The sequence below is a fragment of the Salmo salar genome, chromosome ssa29 (assembly GCF_905237065.1).
Source record: "Salmo salar chromosome ssa29, Ssal_v3.1, whole genome shotgun sequence".
Classification (NCBI taxonomy): Eukaryota; Metazoa; Chordata; class Actinopteri; order Salmoniformes; family Salmonidae; genus Salmo; species Salmo salar.
The window spans coordinates 1896910-1918813 of NC_059470.1; positions in this window are offsets into that span (position 1 = coordinate 1896910).

The window sequence follows — 21904 nt, forward strand, 5'->3', positions numbered from 1 at the left end:
CACACTACTGAGCCTCATTTTGACTTGTTTTAAGGACATTACATCAAAGTTGGATCAGCCTGTAGTGTGGTTTTCCACTTTAATTTTGAGTGTGACTCCAATTCCAGACCTCCGTGGGTTGATAAATTGGATTTCCATTGATTATTTTTGTGTGATTTTGTTATCAGCACATTCAACTATGTAAAGAAAAAAGTATTTAATAAGATTATTTCATTCATTCAGATCTAGGATGTGTTATTTTAGTGTTCCCTTTATTTTTTTGAGCAGTGTATTTAACCAGTCATTCACACCTTCCTTTATTATTTTGTAGTCTTTTGTAGAAATGAGCTAACAGCAAAAACAATATACAGCGTTTTTTTTTATTGAGTATGAAAGCCAGCTCCTGGTAATCTTTTCCCTATTTGACAGCTATCTCTGTAATAAGCCTGAATGGAAACCTCTTCTAGATTTGTCTTTAGGGCAAGAAAAATCCAGTCCTGGTTTGAATGGTTTGAATACGCACTAACTCAGTCCTCATAAAGTCTGTTAAGAAAGGGGGCCAATCTGCTGGGTCAGATTGGCCCCCTTGGTGGAGCAGCAACTGTTCTACTAGGGTCTGAGCTGCTTGTATCTGATGCTGGCTGTACACCTCTGGTTGTGTTAGTACTGGCTGAGGCTGCCTGTACTTCACCTGAGTTTGTAAGCATAGCATCTGTAAATTATAGATAACAATACTATTATTAATTTTATTAGCTGCATCAGGCCAATTCAAATTGGCTCCCCCAGATTTCCTTTTATACATTTTCAAATATAAAATGCTATTTATACAATGGCTTGGCTGAATACTTGAGGATTATTATTTACTGAGAGATGTGCAGATATATTGCCCAGTATGCCCAGCTAATCAACATTTTAAATTCAACATATGAATCAATAGTCAATGTCAATCCATTGCTTTCCATCTTGAATTAGTCCAGAGTTGTAACTTAGCCTTGACTGATAGACTGATAGACATTGTCTTGTTTTAAAATTATGTGTGCCTATGAGGAGTGCCATCACGCCCTTATATTGTCTGGACTGGTCCCCACAGAGGTTGCTGCTGGAAAGCGCAAGTTTCATTTCGTGCACGCGTATATGAACGCATGTTGATGCGCGACGCGGTTATCTTTTCCGAGTTGCAGTTTATTAAAATGCTGTGAAATAGTCATATGTTTGAAAAATTGAAGTTTTTGTATTTTTGAGGAATTTGTAATTCGCGCCACGCCTATCATTGGATATTGGAGCAGGTGTTCCGCTAGCAGAACGTCTAGATGTAAGAGGTTAATGCGTGTGCAATGTTCCATGGTAATGCGCATGCAATCAGTTGCTCCCAACGCCACTTGGGTACACTGCAGCATCCACGAGAGGCTCTTGATGCCAATGGAATGCCTGACTGCTTGAAACACGTTTTGGACACTACAGTCGTGGCCAAAAGTTTTGAGAATGACACAAATATTAATTTTCACAGTGTGCTGCCTCAGTTTGTATGATGGCAATTTGCATGTACTCGAGAATGTTATGAAGAGTGATCAGATGAATTGCAATTAATTGCAAAGTCCCTCTTTGCCATACAAATTAACTGAATCCCCCAAAAACATTTCCACTGCATTTCAGCCCTGCCACAAAAGGACCAGATGACATCATGTCAGTAATTCTATCGTTAACACAGGTGTGAGTGTTGACGAGGACAAGGCTGGAGATCACTCTGTCATGCTGATTGAGTTCGAATAATAGACTGGAAGCTTCAAAAGGAGGGGGGTGCTTGGAATCATTGTTCTTCCTCTGTCCGCCATGGTTTCCTGCAAGGAAACACGTGCCGGCATCATTGCTTTGCACAAAAAGGGGTTCACAGGCAAGGATATTGCCAGTAAGATTGCACCTAAATCAACCATTTATCGTATCATCAAGAACTTCAAGGAAGAAGGCTTCAGGGCGCCCAAGAAAGTCCAGCAAGTGCCAGGACCTTCTCCTAAAGTTGATTTGGCTGTGGGATCGGGGCACCACCAGTACAGAGCTTGCTCAGGAATGGCAGCAGGCAGGTGTGAGTGCATCTGCACGCACAGTGAGGCAAAGACTTTTGGAGGATGGCCTGGTGTGAAGAAGGGCAGCAAAGAAGCCACTTCTCCCCAGGAAAAACATCAGGGACAGACTGATATCCTGTAAAAGGTACAGGAATTGGACTGCTGAGGACTGGGGTAGTCATTTTCTCTGATGAATCCCCTTTCCGATTGTTTGGGGCATCCAGAAAAAAGCTTGTCCGGAGAAGACAAGGTGAGCGATACCATCAGTCCTGTGTCATGCCAACAGTAAAGCATCCTGAGACCATTCATGTGTGGGGTTGCTTCTCAGCCAAGGGAGTGGGCTCAATCACAATTTTGCCTAAGAACACAGCCATGAATAAAGAATAGTACCAATACATCCTCCGAGAGCAACTCCTCCCAACCATCCAGGAACAGTTTGGTGACGAACAATGCCTTTTCCAGCGTGATTGAGCACCTTGCCATAAGGCAAAAGTGATAACTAAGTGGCTCGGGGAACAAAACATCAATATTTTGGGTCCATGGCCAGGAAACTCTCCAGACCTTAACCTCTTAGTGACCCCTTCGAGATAGGATCCCGTTAACGGGATTGTTTGACAAAATAGCATGGCGTGAAATTCAAAACAGCAAAAATATCATAATTTCAATTTCTCAAACATACGACTATTTTACACCATTTTAAAGATACACTACTTCTTAACCTCTATGGGACCGGCGGGACGAATTCGTCCCACCTACGTAACAGCCACTGCCAGCCTGTGGGGATTTTAAATTTCAAAATTATTACTAATTTCTCAAACATATGACTATTTTACAGCCATTTAAAGATAAGACTCTCGTTAATCTAACCACACTGTCCGATTTCAAAAAGGCTTTACAACGAAAGCAAAACATTAGATTATGTCAGCAGAGTACCAAGCCAGAAATAATCAGACACCCATTTTTCAAGCCAGCATATAATGTCACCAAAACCCAGAAGACAGCTAAATGCAGCACTCACCTTTGATGATCTTCATCAGATGACAACCCTAGGACATTATGTTATACAATACATGCATGTTTTGTTCAATCAAGTTCATATTTATATCAAAAACCAGCTTTTTACATTAGCATGTGACGTTCAGAACTAGCATACCCCCGCAAACTTACGGGGAATTCGCTAAAATTTTACTAAATTACTCACGATAAACGTTCACAAAAAGCATAACAATTATTTTAAGAATTATAGATACAGACCTCCTCTATGCACTCGATATGTCCGATTTTAAAATAGCTTTTGGTGAAAGCACATTTTGCAATATTCTAAGTACATAGCCCAGGCATCACGGGCTCGCTTATTTAGACACCCGGCAAGTTTAGCACTCACCATAATCATATTTACTATTATAAAAATGTCATTACCTTTTGTTGTCTTCGTCAGAATGCACACCCAGGACGTCTACTTCAATAACAAATGTTGGTTTGGTCCAAAATAATCCATCGTTATATCCGAATAGCGGCGTTTTGTTCGATGCGTTCCAGACACTATCCGAAATAGTAAAGAAGTGTCGCGCTTGGCGCAATTCCTGACAATAAAATTCAAAGTATTCCATTGCCGTACGTCGAAGCATGTCAACCGCTGTTTAAAATCAATTTTTACGTCATTTTTCTCGTAGAAAAGCGATAATATTCCGACAGGGAATCTCCTTTTCGGCAAACAGAGGAAAAAATCCCAAAGGCGGGGGCGGTCGGGGTCACGCGCATAAGCTAGTGTCTCTTGATGGGCCACTTGAGAAAGGCGATAATGTGTTTCAGCCTGGGGCTGGAATGACGACATTCTCTTTTTTCCCAAAACACAGCTAAATGAAGCACTAACCTTTGACGATCTTCATCAGATGACACTCCTAGGACATCATGTTACACAATACATGTATGTTTTGTTCGATAAAGTTCATATTTATATCCAAAAACAGCATTTTACATTGGCGCATGATGTTCAGAAAATGTTTAGCCTCCAAAACATCTGGTGAATAAGCACGAGCACACATATTACAGAAATACTCATCATAAACGTTGACAAAATACATAACAATTATTTGAAGAATTACAGACACAGTAGTCATTTATGCAACCGCTGTGTCAGATTTTAAAATAGCTTTTCGGCGAAAGCACATTTTTCAATATTCTGAGTACATAGCTCGCCATCAAAGCAAGCTATACAGACACCCGCCAAGTTCTGGGTTCACCTAAACTCACTTCCACAAGAAATGTTGTTTTTGTTCAAAATAATCCATATTTATGTCCAAATACCTCCGTTTTGTTCGTGCGTTCAGGTCACTATCCAAATGCATATTGCGCGAGTGTAATTTGAGACACAAAAAGTCCAAATGTTCCATTACCGTTCTTAGAAGCATGTCAAACGTTATTTGCGATCAATCTTTATGGTATTTTTAACATAGAAATGCGATAATATTCCAACCGGACAATAGCGTATTCATTCCAGAAGAAAAATAAGGAAAGGCGCGCTCGCAGGATCGCGCATTTCCAATCCCTTTGTCCCCAGGCAGTCCACTCAGTGACTGAGCTCCTATATTCTGCCCGGTTACTGGATACGGATGAAACAACTTTCTGAAGGCTTTTGACAGCCAATGGAAGCCTTAGGAAGTGCAACACGACCCCAACGACACTGTAGTTTCGAAAGGCATTCAAAAGAAGAACTACAATTCTCAGACCTTCAACTTCCTGGTTGATATTTTCTCATGTTTTTGCCTGCCATATGAGTTATGTTATACTCACAGACAACATTCAAACAGTTTTAGAAACTTCAGAGTGTTTTCTATCCAAATCTACTAATAATATGCATATTCTAGTTTCTGGGCAAGGGTGGTAACCAGTTTAATTTGGGTACGTTTTTCATCCGGCCGTGAAAATACTGACCCCTATCCCTAAGAGGTTTTAAACCTCTTACATCTAGACGTTCCGCTAGCGGAACACCTGCTCCAATATCCAATGATAGGCGTGGCGCGAAATACAAACTCCTCGAAAATCCGAAAACTTCAATTTTTCAAACATATGACTATTTTACACCATTTTAAAGACAAGACTCTCCTTTATCTAACCACACTGTCCGATTTCAAAAAGGCTTTACAGCGAAAGCAAAACATTAGATTATGTCCCCAGCCAGAAATAATCAGACACCCATTTTTCAAGCTAGCATATAATGTCACAAAAAAAACAAAACAACAGCTAAATGCAGCACTAACCTTTGATGATCATCAGATGACACTCCTAGGACATTATGTTATACAATACATGCATGTTTTGTTCAATCAAGTTCATATTTATATCAAAAACCAGCTTTTTACATTAGCATTTGACGTTCAGAACTAGCATTCCCACCGAACACTTCGGGTGAATTTACTCACGATAAACATTCACAAAAAACATAACAATTATTTTAAGAATTATAGATACAGAACTCCTTTATGCAATCGCGGTGTCCGATTTTAAAATAGCTTTTCGGTGAAAGCACATTTTGCAATATTCTGAGTAGATAGCTTGCCATCACGGGCTAGCTATTTTGACACCAACCAAGTTTGGCACTCACCAAACTCAGATTTATTATAAGAAAAATTGGATTACCTTTGCTGTTGTTCGTCAGAATGCACTCCCAGGACTTCTACTTCAATAACAAATGTTGGTTTGGTTCCAAATAATCCATAGTTATATCCAAATAGCGGCGTTTTGTTCGTGCGTTCCAGACACTATCCGAAATAGTAAAGAAGTGTCGCGCGCTTGGCGCAATTCATGACAATAAATTTCAAAGTATTCCATTACCGTACGTCGAAGCATGTCAAACGCTGTTTAAAATCAATTTTTACGCGATTTTTCTCGTAGAAAAGCGATAATATTCCGACAGGGAATCGTTGTTTTCGTCAAACAGATTGACAAAATCGTAAAGGCGGAGTCATCTCGGCGTGCACGCATAAGCTAGTGTCTCTAGATGGGCCACTTGAGAAAGGCGATAATGTGTTTCAGCCATGGGGCTGGAAAGACATTCTTCGTTTCCGGGCTCTGAGAGCCTATGGAAGACGTGGGAAGTGTGACGTTAGAGCAGAGATCCCTAGTAAATGATAGAGATGGAAGACAAGTTCAAGAAATGGTCAGAGAGGGCACTTCCTGTAAAGGAATCTTCTCAGGTTTTGGCCTGCCAAATGAGTTCTGTTATACTCACAGACACCATTCAAACAGTTTTAGAAAATTTAGGGTGTTTTCTATCCAAAGGCAATAAGTATATGCATATTCTAGTTGCTGGGCAGGAGTGGTAACCAGATTAAATCGGGTACATTTTTTATCCGGCGGTGCCCCTAGCCCCAACAGGTAAAAGTGTCAATGCCAGAATAGGTCGCTGCCCGGCCTTGCTAACAAAGTTAAGAAAAAAAAAAAAGTGTGCTAGGTAAAATAGGAAGAAAAAATTTAATAACGCCCTGCACGCTATTAACTTCTGGGCCACATCCTCACTGATGGCAGCCCATTCTTGCATAATCAATGCTTGGAGTACGTCAGAATTTGTGGGTTTTTGTTTGTCCACCCGCCTCCTGATGATTGACCACAAGTTCTCAATGGGATTAAAAAAGTGCTTTCTGGACAGTTTTTGACATGTTTTATTGACATAATTAAAAACAATTGCTTGTACATGAGGCATATGTTTTGTCCATTTGCAATATGATTTCATAGGAAGTCAAAAGTTGAAGTCAAAAGTGACTTTTTTTTCTTTTTTTTGCCAAATGCCATAAGAAATGTCCAAATGCAACATGAAAGTATTGAATGTGCCAAATCAGGATGTTTGTCCATTTGCCATGTACGATCATAGGAAGTCGGTTTCCAGACCCAAAAGTCAGTGAACCATGTCCAAATGGCATTTATACTGCCCAAATGATATATAGCCCTATGTTAAGTCATGAATTAACCTAGATGGTCTATTTGTCATGTATGATGAGGCAGAAGTGGGACTCTATTGTTTTTTTTTTTTGGGAAAACGTCCAAAAAGACCATTACCATCACGCATTTGACATGCTCAAAAATACTGCAGAAATTCAAAATTGACTGGCCCGATGAACTCGAGATGGCCGGGCAGTGATTGTAGTTCCTCTCCATCGCTCGTTGTGGTGTTTTCATCATGTTCATTTGGTGATGTTTTTTCACTGTTGAATCATATTGCAAATGTACAATATGTTGCAATATGTTGCAATATGTTTCAACGGGCATTTACCATCGCGAATTTGACATGCTCAAAAATACTGCAGAAATGCAAAATTGACTGGCCCGATGAACTCGAGATGGCCGGGCAATGCTAGTGGTTCCTCTTCATCGCTCGATGGTGACATGAGAGAAGTGGGACTCTGTCGTTTTTTAATGATTTTTAAAAAAAACGTCCAAAATGACTAGGGGCACCCCCTACTGATTTCAGAATGTAATATTGGTGATGGTCTATCACTGTTTAAACATATTGCAAATGTACAAAAGTCATCCAGCAAGTCAGCGTCCATCAGTCAATTAGATATCATTCTGACACCAAACTGATACCATCTGACACCAAACCCACTTTTTCCAACTCATTTAGAAGCCAACTATCACATATATCAGAGCAGGCCCATAATTCACAGCACCTTCAGATTAAACCATAATAAAAATGTAAAACATTAAGTTACGTTCTAGCTGTGGGTCCAGCTCTGACTTTGTGTAGACCTAGCTGAGGCGACCCCGAATCCCAAGTTTCGGCTCGATAGGTCATTTGAAGCCCGAGCAGCAACCTTAATTGGTGCTGAAAATCCACTTTTTCAGGGCATTGCTACGGGGTCCTTGAATGAGCTATCGGACAGAAACGTTGGGGTCCGTCTACGGGCCGAGGCGGTTTCAATGCACCTAGCCTTGCGACTCTGGGACATTTCTAAATGTCGCCATTTTCGTGATGGTCAAAATGAATTGAACATATTGCAAATGTACGAGGCTGTTTCTCAGTCTGGGAACCTTCTAGAGCCACATAACTCACCGTGCACTATCGACTTGAGCTCTAGAACAGGTTTCTAAAGTTTCAGAGCTCTAGGTCTAACGGTTCTTTGATAGTTCGAACAAAGGTAACTATTGCAGGCTCTGTGTGTCTCTAAGCCCCACACTGTGTCACTCCATCCTAGCTGTGTGTGTGTGTGAGTTGTTCTTGGAAATCTGATGGGATAAATGACTGATTTACAGGTCATGAGGGTTACCTAGTCACACACATGAAGTTTTGGGAAGATTTGACTTTTTAAACCTTCAAAACAGCTACTGTGACCCCAATTTAAGGCACTTCCCATTGGCAGAGGAAGCTTAGAATCGACACATGATGTCAATGGGGTAGGCTTTCACAGAATCCTGAGTTTTAAGTCTTTACGTTAAGAATTGACTGATTTACACAGGGTTGAATTGAGTGATTTTCACAATCTGCAGGTTGGTTATATCAAAACACCTTTAGGGTGTTTTTAACAACTTCCGGTTGCTCCAGGAAGCTTAGAATTGACACAGATAGACCTCATAGTAGCCTGATGGATTGTCATCAAAGACAGGTTCATAAGGCATTCATAACCCACATAGGCTTCAGGTTTAATTAAGGGGAATAGGCAATGTATTCCTATGGGGAGAGAAGTCATTGCAAACTGTTTGATGTAAACACCTTCTTTTCACTGTTAAGGGTTAAGGCCACACAGTCAATGTTAGGCTTGCACAGATCGGGAGGACCTTAGGAACTTTCCTGTGGTTGAATTGTCCTTCTAACCCTAACGGTTGTCCCGCTGTCACCCAAAAGCACCTGAAATGTAGGGCCAGGCTTCATTTTGGGCCTACTTTTTGAACGGTCGCTGCGCTCAGACCGAGCGAGCTACGGTCAAGCGGGGCATCTCGTTGAACTGGGCACAGCCTAGAGATTATGGTAATGCCATTGCAGGCTCTGTGTGTCTTTAAGCCCCGCACTGTGTCACTCCATCCTTGCTGTGTGTGTGTGTGTGTGTGTGTGTGTGTGTGTGTGTGTGTGTGTGTGTGTGTGTGTGTGTGTGTGTGTGTGTGTGTGTGTGTGTGTGTGTGTGTGTGTGTGTGTGTGTGTGAGTGAGTGAGTGTGTGTGTGAGCTTTTCTTTGACATCTGTTGGGAGAAATGACTTACAGTTCATGAGGGTTGCCTAATCACACATATGAAGTTGTGGAAAGATCTGACCTTTTTAACCCTTTGAAACAACCCCTATTACACCATTTTAACCTGTTGGGTCTAGGGGGCAGCATTTGCACGTCTGGATAAAAAAAATGTAACCGATTTAATCTGGTTACTAATCCTACCCAGTAACTAGAATATGCATATACTTATTATATATGGATAGAAAACACTCTAAAGTTTCCAAAACTGTTTGAATGGTGTCTGTGAGTATAACAGAACTCATTTGGCAGGCAAAACCCTGAGACATTTTCTGACAGGAAGTGGATACCTGATGTGTTGTATTGACTTTAAACCTATCCCATTGAAAAACACAGGGGTTTAGGAATATTTTGGCACTTCCTATTGCTTCCACTAGATGTCACCAGCCTTTACAAAGTGTTTTGAGTCTTCTGGAGGGAGATCTGACCGAACAAGAGCCATGGAACGGTGATGTCCCATTAGACACCTGGCGCGCTAGTTCATGTTGGGTACCCTCGTTCCAATACGTTATAAAAGAGTATGCATTCGTCCACCTTGAATATTATTCATGTTCTGGTTAAAAAAGGCCCTAATGATTTATGCTATACAACGTTTGACATGTTTGAACGAACGGAAATATATTTTTTCCCCTCGTTCATGACGAGAAGTCCGGCTGGCTTACATCATGTGCTAACGAGACGGAGATTTTTGGACATAAATGATGAGCTTTTTTGAACAAAACTACATTCGTTATGGACCTGTGATACCTGGAAGTGACATCTGATGAAGAGAATCAAAGGTAATGGATTATTTACATAGTATTTTCGATTTTAGATCTCCCCAACATGACGTCTAGTCTGTATCGCAACGCGTATTTTTCTGGGCGCAGTGCTCAGATTATTGCAAAGTGTGATTTCCCAGTAAGGTTATTTTTAAATCTGGCAAGTTGATTGCGTTCAAGAGATGTAAATCTATAATTCTTTAAATGACAATATAATATTTTACCAATGTTTTCTAATTTTAATTATTTAATTTGTGACGCTGACTTGACTGCCGGTTATTGGAGGGAAACGATTTCCTCAACATCAATGCCATAGTAAAACGCTGTTTTTGGATATAAATATGAACTTGATAGAACTAAAAATGCATGCATTGTCTAACATAATGTCCTAGGAGTGTCATCTGATGGAGATTGTAAAAGGTTAGTGCATCATTTTAGCTGGTTTTATGGTTTTGGTGACCCTGTCTTTGACTTGACAAAACATTACACACAACTCTTGTAAATGTACTGTCCTAACATACTCTAAATTTATGCTTTCGCCGTAAAACCTTTTTGAAATCGTAAAACGTGGTTAGATTAAGGAGATGTTTATCTTTCAAATGGTGTAACATAGTTGTATTTTTGAAAAATTTGAATTTTGACATTTATTTGGATTCAAATTTGCCGCTCTTGAAATGCACCTGCTGTTGATGGAGTGCACCACGGGTGGCACGCTAGCGTCCCACCTAGCCCCAAGAGGTTAAGGCACTTCTGGTTGACACAGAAAGCTTAAAGTGAACACATATCCTCCTTGGGTTAGGCTCTTTTAGAATATTGAGTTTTAAGTCTTTACATTAAGAACTGACTTATTTACAGAGGGTTGAATGAGTTTGTGTTATTTCAGAAAATCACAGAAATCTCGCAGAGCTCCGAAACCTGCCTTAACAGATTTATCTGAACATGCTGCAACTGGATCTGTAACTTTTTAGATAACAAACTCATTTTTTTGAACATCACCAATTGTACATTGTACGATTTCTCTTAAAACCTGTTGAGGACCCCTTCCCGCTCTGATCCCGATATTGGGATTTATTGACAAGTGACCATGGCGGGAAATTCAAAACTGCAAGAATCTAATAATTTCAATTTCTCAAACAATCAACTATTTTTCACCATTTGAAAGATTAACATCTCCTAAATCCAACCACATTGTTCGATTTCAAAGAGGCTTTACGGCGAAAGCATAAAGTTAGGTTATGTTAGGAGAGTACATTGAAAATAGCTGTGTGTAATGTTTTGTCAATTCAAAGACAGGCGTCACCAAAAGCAGATAACCAGCTAAAATTATGCACTAACCTTTGACAATCTTCATCAGATCACACTCCTAGGACATTATGTTATACAATACATGCATTTTTTGTTCCATCAAGTTCATATTTATATCCAAAAACAGCATTTTACAGTAGCGGTGAAATTCAGAATTTTTTTCCCTCAAATGCTTCCGGTGAAACAGCGTTACAATTTACAAAATTACTATTCGAAAACATTGGTAAATCATAATATTGTCATTCAAAGAATTATAGATTAACATCTCGTAAATGCTACCGCATAGTCAGATTTCAAAATAACTTTACTGGGAAATCACACTTTTCAATAAACGGGGTGCTATGCTAAGAACAATAGGCTAGGATATACAGGTTAGCACCATCTAATATCAATAATACTATTGTAAATAATCCCTTACCTTTGATTATCTTCATCAGAAGGCACTTCCAGGAATCCCAACAAATGTGGTTTCTTTCGACAAAGTTCATAATTTTTGTCCAAATAACTCTAAGTTGTTCCATGTTGTTAGGCGTTCAGTAGGGTCCTCAAAATGTAGGGCGGGGGGGAAAAGTCATGACGAAAAGTAAAAAAAAAAATCTATTTACGTTCGTTCAAACATGTCAAACGTTTTTTTTAGCATGAATCTTTATGGCCATTTTTAACGTGAAACAAATGTGGTTTCTTTCGACAAAGTTCATAATTTATGTCCAAATAACTCCGTTGTTCGATGTTGTTAGGCGTTCAGTAGGGTCCTCAAAATGTAGGGCGGGGGGGGGAAAAGTCATGACGAAAAGTAAAAAAAAAATCTATTTACGTTCGTTCAAACATGTCAAACGTTTTTTTTAGCATGAATCTTTATGGCCATTTTTAACGTGAAACAAATGTGGTTTCTTTCGACAAAGTTCATAATTTATGTCCAAATAACTCCAAGTTGTTCCATGTTGTTAGGCGTTCAGTAGGCTCCTCAAAATGTAGGGCGGGGGGGAAAAGTCACGACGAAAGTTTAAAAAAAATCTATTTACGTTCGTTCAAACATGTCAAACGTTGTTTAGCAACAATTTTTAGGGCCATTTTTAACGTGAAACATCAGTAATATTTCAACCCGACCTCTCCTGTGTCTTGAAAAACGTTTTTGAAAAAGGTCTCGCCTCACATGCACGCGCAGGTGCGCACAATAATGAAGTGACGACATCCCAGGGACGTCAACTTCCCTGCATTCTAATTCGGTCTCTGTTCATCATAGACGCTTCAAACAACTTTATAAAGATCGTTGACATCTAGTGGAAGCCGTAGGAAGTGCAAAATGAATCCTTTGTCACTGTGTGATCTATTAGCAATGACTCAAAAATAGTACAGCCACAAAATTCTCATTTCATGGTTGTATTTTTCTCAGGGTTTTGCCTGCCATATGAGTTTTGTTATACTTACAGACACCATTCAAACTGTTTTAGAAAATTCAGAGTGTTTTCTAACCAAATCTGTTAATAATATGCATCTCCTAGCTTCTGAGTTGGTGTAGGAGGCAGTTAAAAATGGGCACATATTTTTTTCAAAATTCTCAATACTGCCCCCTAGCCCGTAGAGGTTAACCTGTTTAGGATAGGGGGCAGTATTGACACGGCTGGATAAAAAACATACCCGATTTAATCTGGTTACCACTCCTACCCAGTAACTAGAATATGCATATACTTATTACATATGGATAGAAAACACCCTACATTTTCTAAAACTGTTTGAATGGTGTCTGTGAGTATAACAGAACTCAAATGGCAGGTCAAAACCTGAGAGATTCCTTTACAGGAAGTGGCCTGTCTGACCATTTCTTGAACTTCTTTTCCATCTCTATCATTTACTAAGGATCTCTGCTCTAACGTGACACTTCCCACGGCGTCCATAGGCGCTCAGAGCCCGGGAAAAAACAGAATGTCGTCATTCCAGGCTGAAACACATTATCGCCTTTCTCAAGTGGCCGATCAAGGGACTCTGGGCTTATGCGCGTGACCCGACCGCCCCCGCCTTTGTGATTTTTTCCTCTGTTTGCCGAAAAGGAGATTCCCTGTCGGAATATTATCGCTTTTCTACGAGAAAAATGGCGTAAAAATTGATTTTAAACAGCGGTTGACATGCTTCGAAGTACGGTAATGGAATATTTAGAATTTTATTGTCACGAATTGCGCCATGCGCACGACACTTCTTTACCATTTCGGATAGTGTCTGGAACGCACGAACAAAACGCCGCTATTCGGATATAACGATGGATTATTTTGGACCAAACCAACATTTGTTATTGAAGTAGCAGTCCTGGGTGTGCATTCTGACGAAGACAACAAAAGGTAATGAAACTTTTATAATAGTAAATATGATTATGGTGAGTGCTAAACTTGCCGGGTGTCTAAATAGCGAGCCGTGATGCCTGGGCTATGTACTTTAGAATATTGCAAAATGTGCTTTCACCAAAAAGCTATTTTAAAATCGGACATATCGAGTGCATAGAGGAGGTCTGTATCTATAATTCTTAAAATAATATAATGTCTTCTGGGTTTTGGTGACATTATATGCTGGCTTGAAAAATGGGTGTCTGATTATTTCTGGCTTGGTACTCTGCTGACATAATCTAATGTTTTGCTTTCGTTGTAAAGCCTTTTTGAAATCGGACAGTGTGGTTAGATTAACGAGAGTCTTGTCTTTAAATAGCTGTAAAATAGTCATATGTTTGAGAAATTGAAGTATAGGATTTTTAATGTTTTGAAAATCGCGCCACAGGCTGCAAGTGGCTGTTACGTAGGTGGGACGAATTCGTCCCGCCTAGCCCAGAGAGGTTAACCTGTTAGGGCTAGGGGGCAGTATTGACACGGCTGGATAAAAAACGTACCCGATTTAATCTGGTTACTACTCCTGCCCAGTAACTAGAATATGCATATAATTATTGGCTTTGGATAGAAAACACCCTAAAGTTTCTAAAACTGTTTGAATGGTGTCTGTGAGTATAACAGAACTCATATGGCAGGCCAAAACCTGAGAAGATTCCATGCAGGAAGTGGCCTGTCTGACAAGTTGTGTTTCATCTTGGCTCTTTTTATTGAAGACTGAGGATCTTTGCTATAATGTGACACTTCCTACGGCTCCCATAGGCTCTCAGAGCCCGGGAAAAAGCTGAACGATATCGAGGCAGCCTCTGGCTGAAACACATTATCGCTTTTGGCAAGTGGCCGATCAGAGTACTATGGGCTTAGGCGCGTGCCCAAGTCGACCCCATGCTTTATTTTCTTTCGTCTGTTTACCTAAACGCAGATTCCCGGTCGGAATATTATCGCTTTTTTATGAGAAAAATGGCATAAAAATTGATTTTAAACAGCGGTTGACATGCTTCGAAGTACGGTAATGGAATATTTAGATTGGCCCTCTAACTCCCTGACCCAGTAACTTTGCAGTGAGATCGACAAGATGATAGGGCAGTATAAGCCAATTTGGGGGAAAATGGTTTAAACAGTGTATTCTTATTCTCTTTGACATTTGTTTTAGAAATCTGTATTTAGAATATTGCTTGTAGAAATAATTTGTCATACAGTAAATAATTTGTCTGGATTTCCTAAATCAGAACTTCCCTAAAGTAAACAGTTTTTCTGGTCTGTCCTCTTGAGGTTATGGCGAAGGTTACCACAGACGGTGTCTAGATGCATGGAAGGTATAATTTGACCAAGAACAGTGTGAACCTCAACCCTCCTTAACCAGCTGAAGTAATGGTGAAAATGTCATTCACTTCAGGCCTATCCTACCACTTCTACCAAGTGCGACATGAATCCACGTGGAGTGAACATGGTGAGAGATACTGTCCAAACGTATTTCATGCTCGTGGTGTACTGGTAGTTAAATGGACAAGACATAATGGACTGTAAAGGACAGTGGCGGCTCAGGTGAGAGACATTATCAAGGGCTATCCACTTTGAATGTGCCATTGGGACGACGAACTGAAACACAATCTGAAGAAGAACATGACCTTTAAACAGGTCAACATTCACAGGGCTGCAGGGCTAGACGGATTACCAGTACGTGTGCTGACCAACTGGCAGGTGTCTTCACTGATATTTTCAAAATGTCCCTGATTGAGTCTGTAATACCAACATGTTTCAAGCAGACCACCATAGTCTGTGTGCCCAAGAACATGAAGGCAAGTTGCCTAAATGACTACAGACCCGTAGCACTTATGTCCGTAGCCATGAAGTGCTATGAAAGGTTGGTAATGGCTCACATCAACACCATTATACCAGAAACCCTAGACCCACTCCACTCCAGATCCTCAAAAAGTTCTACAGCTGCAACATTGAGAGCATCCTGACTGGTTGCATCACTGCCTGGTATGGCAACTGCTCGGCCTCTGATCGCAAGGCACTACAGAGGGTAGTGCGTACGGCCCAGTTCATCATCCAGGACCTCATCGCTGCCTGCCATCCAGGACCTCTACACAAATTGAGATACCAATCTGTCATTGCCACAAGTAATGAGAATAGTTCATGCTGGAAATATAAGATGAATATACTGTTTGTTAATGTGCATTCTAACTGTGTCTGTGTGCTAAGTTGAGGTTCTTGAACTTCATCAGCCCATCACGGGCTTCAATGCTCTGTAATTTAAAATGTGGGTTGTATGATATTGATAGGAGGGGTTTTGTTTTACCATGTTATCAGAATTCTAATGTTAAAGCGCATCAATACATTTGACTTTCTGGATGATACAGTACAATTGTCTTGGGCATGTTTCAGTATGTTTGTAACTATGTAAGTAGACTAGCAGTAGTAACTAATATGTTATGAGTTAGATAGAATGATTCATTGTGCAAAATGTATTTATAGCCAGAGGCTTAGTACATACGGGGACAGAATGTTTGCATAAGAGTGTGCCAAATGATAGGTGGCCATTGCTGTACATTCATACCCCAGGGTGAGGTTAACTTTACTATTGTAGTGGAACATCTGAAAAAGCTTAGCAGTGATCTCGCAAAAGAACACTAACCAGACAACCATTGGAATCCGTTTGGATGGGTTCAGTAATTTTTGGTGTTAAGGGAGCTACAAAATATCATTGGTTGATTTATGGCTTAGTTATCTTTTTTACAGTATGCTTATTATAACTTGAGTTAGGACATTTTGCAGAAAAGCCATTGAGACTATTCTTGCCATGCCATTGCTGACCCCCTGAAGGAGACGCCCCAGAACCCTATTTACCTGATTTATTTCCTATGTCTGATTACATGCCTGATGAAGACGATGATAATTTAAGGTAAAATCATTGAGTTAATGGTGCAGCATTTCCATAGGCCATGCCCATGGCAGGGAGAATGTGAATGATGCTCCCAAGGTAGAGCTAAGGGCTTACCGTCATGGTGATCATGTGTCAATATGGACAGTATCAACAAACCGATTGCCTTGTGTGTGGTGATAAAGTATGTACTGATGTTTAAATTCAAATTAATTGTCTTTGTGTGACTTAGTCATAAGGCTGGGTGTATAGCTGAGATCCGTTTACTATCATGGGTTTACTGTCTGCAGGAAGTCAGCTGTGTGCAACCTTGAAGAAGAAGAACATTATAGTGTGCATCAACCTCGGGCTATCTTAATCTGCACAGACAAACCAATCGCCTTTTACACTATGTTCCGCCCTTTTTCCACATCTGCTAAACTGCCCAGTAGACAAAAGAGGTTGTACTTTTTCTATAAAAGTAGAGACCCGACTATGCTTGTTAAGCTTTCAACTCTGAACCATTCTTGGTGATGGCTGATTGCTTAATTTTTGCAAATCTTATAAAACTGTTGTTTGAAATAATCTGCATTCTCTCTTCCTATAGAATTTATCTGGCAGTATACAATGTTCATATTAATGCGAAGTTCCTGGTTTTTTTTTAAGAGTTCTCACAAAAACAAGTGTATCTCTGTGAAATGTCAACAAAGCACTGAGCGTACCACAAGCTTTTTATTTTCAAAGCCTTTTACATTTAATTCAGCTTGTGTACTGGTAATAAAACAACTTGGAAAACACGTACACAAAATGTAAAATCCTCAAAAGTGTTGGCGATAAAGCTGCACCGCTCTGCCAACAGAGCTCGGTTTTTATTATCGATGTATTAGGTTACAAAATGCAACTTTTTGATTATAATGGTAATGGTTATGTTAGATAAAGACCCCACTGAACAATTCAGAACATGAAGAATCATATTTAGCTTGGTAAAATACATTTTATAACATCAGGAAGTGAAATGTCATCCTTAAAGAGTGTTTTTACCCACTCAGAGTGGGTGGACACCCTATATAGTCCACTACTTCTGACCAGGGCTCACAGGGCTCTACATAGGGAATAGGGAACCATTTGGGACACAGTTGTAGAGTGGTCATCCAGCCCATGGTTGGCTGGGGCTCTTCCCAAGAAGAGTGTATAGATCACTCTCCAGACTCATACAAACCAGAGAGAATACAGGCCCTCTTTGATCTCTCATCTCTCCTCCAACTCCTCTTCCCCTCGACTGTTATCCTCCCCTGCCCCCACACAAGCTCCCTGGGACCTCTTCCCTCTTTCCTTCCACACAACAGGGCCTTTCCTTCCTCATATGGTGTGCCAGGCTGCTATGAATGCCTGTCTCTATTTCCAGAGAAAACAAGGCACAGGCGTATGCGTGGGAGAGAGGGGAGAAAGGAGATCTGGAGCTGTGGGAATGGGGGACTGGGAGAGGGGTAACAGGGGAGCGGTAGTGAGGACAGAGGGATGATCCCCTGCTGGGTGACCCTGGTTAGTGGCTCCAGATGGTGTGCCCTGCAAGAGGGGTAACGTGCATACTTACTGTGTGAACAAGTACACAGAAACGTGCGTGCACACACGCACATGCACACACGCATGCACATTGGAACAAGCAGGTAAGAACATAAATGCTTGCGCACACACCTCCCTTCATGCCCACCAACACACACCACAATTCATCACACTACTCTCCCAGGCAGCTCTATGTGAGGGTCACCTCGCCTCCCATTCTTTGGGCTATTCTCCATTTCCCCCATTACCTTAGGTTTTAGCTAACCTCTGACACCCAGCGGCTGTCCTTCACAGATGATTGACAGTGCTGCCGTAGTAACAAGACTGGAATCCCCCAGCATTCTCTCATGGGTCTGCATATTCTGTATTCTAATAACAGTATAATCACATTCCAAACAATGACCATTTATCTATGCCTCAATAACCCAATTCCAACACACCATAAGATTTGCTCATTTATTTTTAGCCATGGAAATCCCATTTTCCCAGAATGAGAAAGATTTTGATGGTGTTGTGTTCACGTGATGTTCCATGCACATGTCAATTATAAACTCCTCAGCCTTATCCCTGATGTGAATTTGTATTGTCTGAACAATTGAAAAGTACAATATGAATCCCATTCCTTCAGTGCAGTCTGTATTGTGTCCAAAATAGCACCCTATTCCCTATGGGCCCTGTCAAACGTAGTGCACTGCATATGGAATAGGGTGCCATTTGGGACAACGCTTCTGAGAGTGATGTAGATTAGTTCCTGCCACAGCAGTCTCCTCTCATCTCCGCACCTGCCCAAACTGATGTCACATCACTGCCAGTAAGACCAGAAAATTATATTAAGACAGGTTTTTACAGAAACCCAGTGGGAATTCAAGGCCTTGGGCGCTTCATGGACTTATCAAATTCATAAAAAGACAATATCAGTGTTCAAATGGGATAATGGCGGAGCGGCTAGACTGATGACTAAACTGTTGCATGCGGAAAGAGACAGCGAGATAGAGAGATACAGAGATGAAGAGAGAGAGGAACATCAACATCTGATTAGATGGCTTAGCATAGTACCTCTAGCTGTGGGCAAACCAATGGCGCCCAGATTGACTACATTGCCAGTATAATACAGGGACTTAATATGATGTACTGAGCCACACATGCCAATCAGTTTTTGCTTGCTCGGTTGTTGTAACTGCCAGCCCCCTACCTTACCGTCGCCCACCCCTAACTCTATTACACAATTAATGACCCAGCATGGTGTTAAAATGGGAGAGCACTGCTCACACTAAACAATTCATTACTGCACCATCCTTAATTTACTAGGCAGTGCCTCTCCTCTCTATTCTCTATCTTCTGTGGACTGTTTCATTTCTCTCTCTGCTACCACATTTGGTTCCTTGGAAGTTGTGGGAATGTACGTTTTTGTTTTTCCATTGGTGCTGTGAACGAAAGCCAAACATTTCCTGACCGGTAAAACTGAATATTTTTTTAACGTTTTGAGGACAGAAGTAAAAATCTTACCTGTTCTAGTTTAAAGGGAGGTTCAGAGAACATCTTACTATGGTTCCCTGAAAGTTTTCCTGGGAGATTTTAATAACGTTCTGAGAAAGGAAATTATATGTTATTTAAAAATAATTAAATACAATTTTGAGACCATGCTTCAATAAGACTTTTAATAACTATGCTAGATTAGTAAGGTGTAACTGTTTTGAACTCAAAGCACAGATACAGTGAGGGGGAAAAAAGTATTTGATCCCCTGCTGATTTTGTACATTTGCCCACTGACAAAGAAATGATCAGTCTATAATATTAATGGTAGGTTAATTTGAACAATGAGAGACAGAATAACAACAAAAAAATCCAGAAAAACATGTCAAAAATGTTATAAATTGATTAGCATTTTAATGAGGGAAATAAGTATTTGACCCCCTCTCAATCAGAAAGATTTCTGGCTCCCAGGTGTCTTTTATACAGGTAACAAGCTGAGATTAGGAGCACACTCTTAACCTCTATGGGACCGGCGGGACGAATTCGTCCCACCTACGTAACATCCACTGCCAGCCTGTGGCGCGATTTTCAAAATCTTCAAAATCCTATTACTTCAATTTCTCAAACATATGACTATTTTACAGCCATTTAAAGATAAGACTCTCGTTAATCTAACCACACTGTCCGATTTCAAAAAGGCTTTACAACGAAAGCAAAACATTAGATTATGTCAGCAGAGTACCAAGCCAGAAATAATCAGACACCCATTTTTCAAGCCAGCATATAATGTCACCAAAACCCAGAAGACAGCTAAATGCAGCACTCACCTTTGATGATCTTCATCAGATGACAACCCTAGGACATTATGTTATACAATACATGCATGTTTTGTTCAATCAAGTTCATATTTATATCAAAAACCAGCTTTTTACATTAGCATGTGACGTTCAGAACTAGCATACCCCCGCAAACTTACGGGGAATTCGCTAACATTTTACTAAATTACTCACGATAAACGTTCACAAAAAGCATAACAATTATTTTAAGAATTATAGATACAGACCTCCTCTATGCACTCGATATGTCCGATTTTAAAATAGCTTTTGGTGAAAGCACATTTTGCAATATTCTAAGTATATAGCCCAGGCATCACGGGCTCGCTTATTTAGACATCCGGCAAGTTTAGCACTCACCATAATCATATTTACTATTATAAAAATGTCATTACCTTTTGTTGTCTTCGTCAGAATACACACCCAGGACGTCTACTTCAATAACAAATGTTGGTTTGGTCCAAAATAATCCATCGTTATATCCGAATAGCGGCGTTTTGTTCGTGCGTTCCAGACACTATCCGAAATAGTAAAGAAGTGTCGCGCTTGGCGCAATTCCTGACAATAAAATTCAAAGTATTCAATTGCCGTACGTCGAAGCATGTCAACCGCTGTTTAAAATCAATTTTTACGTCATTTTTCTCGTGAGAAAAGCGGTAAAATTCCGACAGGGAATCTCCTTTTCGGCAAACAGAGGAAAAAATCCCAAAGGCGGGGCGGTCGGGGTCACGCGCATAAGCTAGTGTCTCTTGATGGGCCACTTGAGAAAGGCGATAATGTGTTTCAGCCTGGGGCTGGAATGACGACATTCTCTTTTTCCCGGGCTATGAGAGCCTATGGACGACGTGGGAAGTGTCACGTTAGAGCAGAGATCCTTAGTAAATGATAGAGATGGCAAAGAAGTTCCAGAAATGGTCAGACAGGCCACTTCCTGTAAAGGAATCTCTCAGGTTTTGACCTGCCATTTGAGTTCTGTTATACTCACAGACACCATTCAAACAGTTTTAGAAAATTTAGGGTGTTTTCTATCCATATGTAATAAGTATATGCATATTCTAGTTACTGAGTAGGAGTGGTAACCAGATTAAATCGGGTATGTTTTTTATCCAGCCGTGTCAATGCTGCCCCCTAGCCCTAACAGGTTAAAGGGAGTGCTCCTAACCGTAGCTTGTTACCTGTAAAAAAGACACCTGTCCACGGAAGCAATCAATCAATCAGATTCCAAACTCTCCACCATGGCCAAGACCAAAGAGCTCTCCAAGGATGTCAGTGACAAGATTGTAGACCTACACAAGGCTGGAATGGGCTACAAGACCATCGCCAAGCAGCTTGGTGAGAAGGTGACAACATTTGGTGCGATTATTCACAAATGGAAGAAACAAAAAAGAACTGTCAATCTCCCTCGGCCTGGGGCTCCATGCAAGATCTTACCTCGTGGAGTTGCAATGATCATGAGAACGGTGAGGAATCAGCCCAGAA